We start from the raw sequence: 6074 nt of genomic DNA on the forward strand, positions 1-6074 counted from the left end.
GGTTGTTGGGATTAGAATTCACAATGGAACTGATATGTTTGTTTGGCTTGTGTCATGTCGATTAAGGTTGAAACGTAGTAAAGTTTTGCAGTTCTCACCTCCTGTTTTGCCACTTGGGTTTGCTTAGTATGGAACCGACATTGCCAACCATTTGCTGTGGTCATTTTTTGTTTTCTTCGCCTGGGTCTTTCTGTGGAGTTTGCTGAAGTTTAGATAAATTTTGTTTGATTCATGCTAAGATTGATGATTGGTGATATCTGTGAGTTGAATCGCGAAAGAATCAGTTTTTGTGCATTTTGTCTATAAATTGGAGCTTCTAAAATGTTTGCAGCAGAAATGGAAAGGTTTTCACATGCTCCTTTGCTGTTTTTTCTTACCTACACTTGTTCACCAAAAGCTTCGGTCATCTAGTTTACTGGTTGACCATATGTTAGAAAGGAAAATTAGACAAGGGGCGTTGGTTTTGTATGTTTGAAGGCTGAAATGCTTAAGCTATGGCCGAATGCTTTACTGGAAAATGAATTTCAGATTACCAAATCATTTTGCATGAACATCCTGTCCAGATTTTGTCTTTGTTTTGCTGCATCAGTTCCTGTTATCTTTCTTGCTTGTTTGATCGTTGAAGTTATGGGCCTTGTGGTTTGGTTTCACACTATGATTTTGGCCAACATTTTCTGTTTTGAACAAAGCTGTCCTTGGGGTTCTGAAATCTGGAGTTTAAAAATGCAGCAAGGGAAAGCCGCTACATGTTCTTTTCTTTCTTTTCGCTGCTGCGTTTCCTTTCCTTTCGTTAGTGGTTAAGTTCTGCACTTCAGTCATGTTTTGATCTTGTGTTTGGGGAAGGAATGGAATGATTTGGTGTTGGGTATGCATGTTTGGGGACTGAAGTATCTGAATCATGTTCGAATGCTTTGCTGAAATTTGCAACCATTTGTGTCGAACCAGTTTTGTTTTTTTTTCTCCCTCAGAATTTTCGCATGATCTTTTCCCAAGTTTTCTGGTCATTGGGATTGTGATTACCAGGTAGTTTGTTACTTAGTTTAGAGTTGTGATGTTGGGCTAAAAAAATATTTAATCAAAGCTTTGTCTATGAACCAAAATCTGGTCCGCTCTATGAAAAGAAAATCTGGTTACCGAGACCATTTCTGCATTTATTTTTCAGAACTTTGGGACGATACATTTCTATGTTTTATGGTCATTTGGGTTGTGATCATTGTGTGGTCCATTACTTGGCTTGAAGTTGTGGCTTTGGGTTGAAAAATATCTATCCAAGGTTGTGTATTTGAATTGAAAAGTCTGTTTTGGTTTGAAGGCAAAGTGCAGCAGTTTTTCTTTGAAGTTTAATAAGCTTTTTGTCTACGTAGATTGCATGGAGATCGCATGAATTCATTTTCTAAAATTTCACTCTGGCCCCCAAGTCTCCCCTTGTCCTGCTATGGCCCAATCAATTAGAGAATTTCATCATTTTGGTCCTTGTTAATTTTAATTTGTGCAACTTCATTGCTTGTTTGCTTCAATTAACTACTATGCTTAGTTTAAATTGCACTTAAGTTATGACTTTAGGGACTTTATGGCTAAGTAAGCTTTGTTTTGCCCATTTCTTTTAATTTTTTTAAATAAAGTGGTGCCTTGACCTTTTTATTATTTTGGAGGGTAATTGAATAATTTCACTTCATTGGGGCGTCAATTCAAGGGAGGTACACTCTATCCCTCATTTGCACTTCAGTTGACCCTACGTGCTCCTATGTGTTATGTGGATATGCCTGTCTACTTCGCTTTCCTTACCTCCTTGCGTGCATTTACTTGCTTTCACTTTTATTTATGTTTTTATGGGGTATGTGTACACCTCTTGGCTTGTAATAGATAGGGCTCGTAGAGCATCTGGTCCACTTCCCCTTCCCCCTGGTTGCTTGTTTTTGTTGCTACATGTTTAATTGCTTTATTAGGTTCTTGCATCTAGTCAAGCATGCTAAATGCTATGTGTTATGTGTTTACAAGTGTTTGGCATGTCTACTCGCTTTCCATAGCCATGAATGAATGTGATGGATGAATGTACGTTTCCGCTAGTCCAACGCTAGTCGGAATTCATAGAAAGGGCTAGTCCAACGCTAGACCCAACAGGATTTTTCCTTTGTTTTTCATTAATGCATTATCTGCCTGTTCACTACATATCATGCATTTTTCCTTAGTTTTATCATCTGGCATGCTCCTCGAACCCTTTTCCCCTCATTTTAGGATTTTTACATCTCATGCTAGTTAGGGTACATTTGCCTGAGAGTCCCCTTCTGATAAGGGAAACGAGCGAGTGTGGCTATTCGATAGCCTTAGCACGCTAGTTTTGCCTTCTAATCAAAGGGAAAATCGAAGTCGAAAAGTTAGGAGTCATTCCCATACCCGACCTGATGCATTCCCTTAGGTTCATTCATTCTCATTTATCACTCACTCATTCTTTTCAATTCACATTTTCCTTTCCTTATTGTTCATTTTGATTTCTACTTCACAAAATTGCACCTAATTACACCTATATGCACTTATCACTATATTTCATACACTTGCACACAAACACTTGGAATTTTCGTACAATTGCACACGTGCACCTTTTCATACACTTGCACACAAACACTTGGATTTTTAATTTCTTTCATACACTTCCACACATCACACATTCACACGATCAAAAAATGGGGCGCGACAGTTGGCGACTCCACTGGGGACTTCCTAAGTGGGTCCAAGCATTTGACTTGGCCATTCTTTTCCTTTTTCTACCCTTTTTTATGCATTGCATTTGGATATTAGGGTTGCACTTTCCTTTTTTAGGGCCTTTTGCCTCGTGCGCGTATCCAACTATTCCCTCACTCACGTACGTGTGATTGGTTGATTGGATGTATGTTTACTTATTTATCTCGCGCTTGCATTGCATTTGGGGGGGTGTGTCACCTTTAGAGCCTCGTGTGGTTCTCACCCCTTCCCTCAAAATAGGGGAACACTTCATACGTGCACGTTTACTTGCTTTTATCCCATTTTATTTTGTTTTTCGTGGGCGTTTCCCACACCGCCTTGTAGGATTAGGATCGATCGCCTTGGGTAGGCGGCTGGTGTGCTCTGCGCCCATAGCGCTACCTAAGGGATCACTCGAGCCACCGATCAAAGGCCCTGGGAGTGATGACCCTTCGCCTTTAGGTCTGAAGGCTTGGGAGCCGAAGTTTTATCGAGTCTAGGCATTAGTGAACCAAACCTCATGCATCCATATTAGCATTTTCCTAGGCTAGAGTCAGCCTTACCCTATTTTAAGCACATTAGGCACGAGGGAAGGGGTTCCACCCCTTTTACTTGCTTTATTGTATTTCTTTTCTTAATTGCTCCCAATGTGTTATGTGTACTATCAATTGCACTAACCATTCTTTTGTTTTCCTGGCTTGCATTCATATGCCTTAGCAATAAGAGGCCCTTTTGGCACTCTTTTAGTGGCTCACCCACTAGATAGCTCACATGTCTAAATTTCAGTCTTTGCACTTACTTTTCAGTAAATACATTTCATGTTTAAACCTTTTCCCCCCGTTGCATTATTTATATCCTTTAGGCCATATTTGTTGCATATTTACATTGCTTTAATAAACTGGCATCATGCATTAACCATAGAAAGGGAATGCCACATAGGGAATCCCGTGTTTAGGAATAAGCCACCTTGTGTCTCGGATACTTAATCCAATGAGACTTGCACGTTTATATTTCATGTACCATCCAAAGGGGTAGTGCACAAGGTAAGGTAAGATCCGATCATTTTCATAGAGTGATCTTTGGAATATGAGCATCTAATAATCACTTTTTGGCCATTGCATAAAAAATTGGTAAAAATCCCTTGCGTGAAGGACATTAATTTGAAGAAATTCACAAACGATTCCTCCTATTGAGATAATAAATAAATTGAGGCCAAATTGTGATTTTAGAAGGCTCATAGACTGATTTTCTGAAACCACCAATGGCCGGCCGATTCGATCAATCCATTTTGTCAATTCATAATCGATTTTAAATAAACCATTCCTTTGACCAATTTACCCTTTTTAGGGTCATTCGGTCGATTTTGAATAAATCATCAAATCTTTTGACCAATCTACCCTTTTTAGGGTCATTCGGTCGATTTTGAATAAATCGTCAATTCATTTGACCATTCTACCCTTTTTAGGGTCTTTTGACCAATTTACCCTTTTTAGGATCACCTGGTCGATTTTTGAATAAATTATCAATTCAATTGACCAAGTTACCCTTTTTAGGGTCTTTTTGACCAATTTACCCTTTTTAGGGTCATCCGGTCGATTTTTGAAAAATCATTCAATTCATTTGACCAATTTACCCTTTTAGGGTGACTTGGTCGATTTTTGCCTAAATCATCAATCTCTCTTTCATTCATTTGGCCAGTTCACCCATTTTTAGGGCAATCGAATCGATTTTGAATAAATCAAGTTTCATTCATTTGACCAATCTACCCTTTTTAGGGTGATTCGATCAATTTTTGAATAAATCAAATTTCATTTCATTCATTTGACCAGTTTACCTATTTTTAGGGCAATTTGGTCATTTTTAAATAAATCATCAATTTTATCCAATCCATTTGACCCGTTTTTTCCCTTTTTAGGGTTTAAGTCTAAGGGTCACCGAATAAATTAATTGAGACATTCCAATCAGCCCCTTTTACACATTATTTCATGCATCGATCAAAGTAGCAATCCATTCGGACTTTTCCCTCATTTTAGGACAAATGTCTCTTTTCATTCCAGTGGGCCAAATTTTTTTAAATTATTTTTCACTCCATAAGCTGATTGGATCCATCAGGTATTGTATGGTGCCTACCCTAGAGGATTGCATTTTCATGCTAGGCCTACCCTTGGCATAAAAGGGTTCCCCCATAGGGCATGCATACTGATTCTATGGTTTTGATTACTAACTTTGGGTATTTTTCTTTTGTTTTCCCCCTCCCCTGCATTCATTAAAAAATGTTTCAATAAGATGAAAATATTTTCCTATATTGATTCTTGGGTAGATCCAACAATGGAAACATGAAAGACCCATTTGAAAGCTCTAGGCTGAGAGCTTCTAAGAGATTTCACAATCGCTTTCAAGGAAAATTCTGTATATTTGACTTGTTAATATATTTTTGTGTCAAAAGAAATGAAGACAAAAAGGATATATATGTGGAGCTCTTTAGAAGTTTTCTATCCTCATTTGTATCGTAATTGAATGAGAAATTTTGTTTCAAACTTTTTCAGCAATAAAATTTTTGGACAATCATTGTTTTGTGTATATTTATGTACATTTCATTCTTTATTCTTATTCATTGGAGATTTCATGATGAATTTTAAGAAATAAGACTAAATTGGGATTTTTTCAACCTCCGGCCTGAAAATTCATAATAAGAGTGTTCAGAATTAAAAGAGGTCACTCAAAAGGCCCTATGAGATTCCTTTTCTCCTTCATTTGACCCCAAAATAAAATCAGTCACATTGATTGATAAATTGTAAATTGGGGCAACTTTTGCTTGAAAATGTCCGCGGTAACTAATCCGATTCAATCACATCTAAGTGAAAGCAAAAATGTGCATTATTCTTATTTGTTTGAAAATTTGGAATGATACTTCAAGCATTCGTTTCACTACCTATACAGATTTTTATCATTTGCTCTCCCATTTGAGCCTATAGAAGAATAATTTCCTTCCAAATAAACGCCTTAATGATCTCTACCCTACATTGGAAAACTTTCAAAAGGGAATGGATTGTCAATGAGCATTTCGTTACTCTGGTTGTCATGAAGTGTAAGAATGATACTTTGGCCATCATTTCTTCAATCTAAACACCATTTATCCCTTGCGTCCTCATTAGAGCTAAAATTGGTGGTTCTTTTCGAATGCACTTATGATCGTACCTCGCATTGGGGAAGGAGATTGGGAAATTTTAAAAAGGAAAAGAAAAGGGGAAAAGCAAAAATGCTCGAATAAGGAGGGAACCGCAAATTGGGGAAATTTGACTCCACTTGGGTTCCGAATTTTGGAAAAAAGAGAAAAGGAAGAGATTTGTCCGCGT

The sequence above is a fragment of the Coffea eugenioides genome, chromosome 2, assembly GCF_003713205.1.
Source record: "Coffea eugenioides isolate CCC68of chromosome 2, Ceug_1.0, whole genome shotgun sequence".
NCBI classification, from domain to species: Eukaryota; Viridiplantae; Streptophyta; class Magnoliopsida; order Gentianales; family Rubiaceae; genus Coffea; species Coffea eugenioides.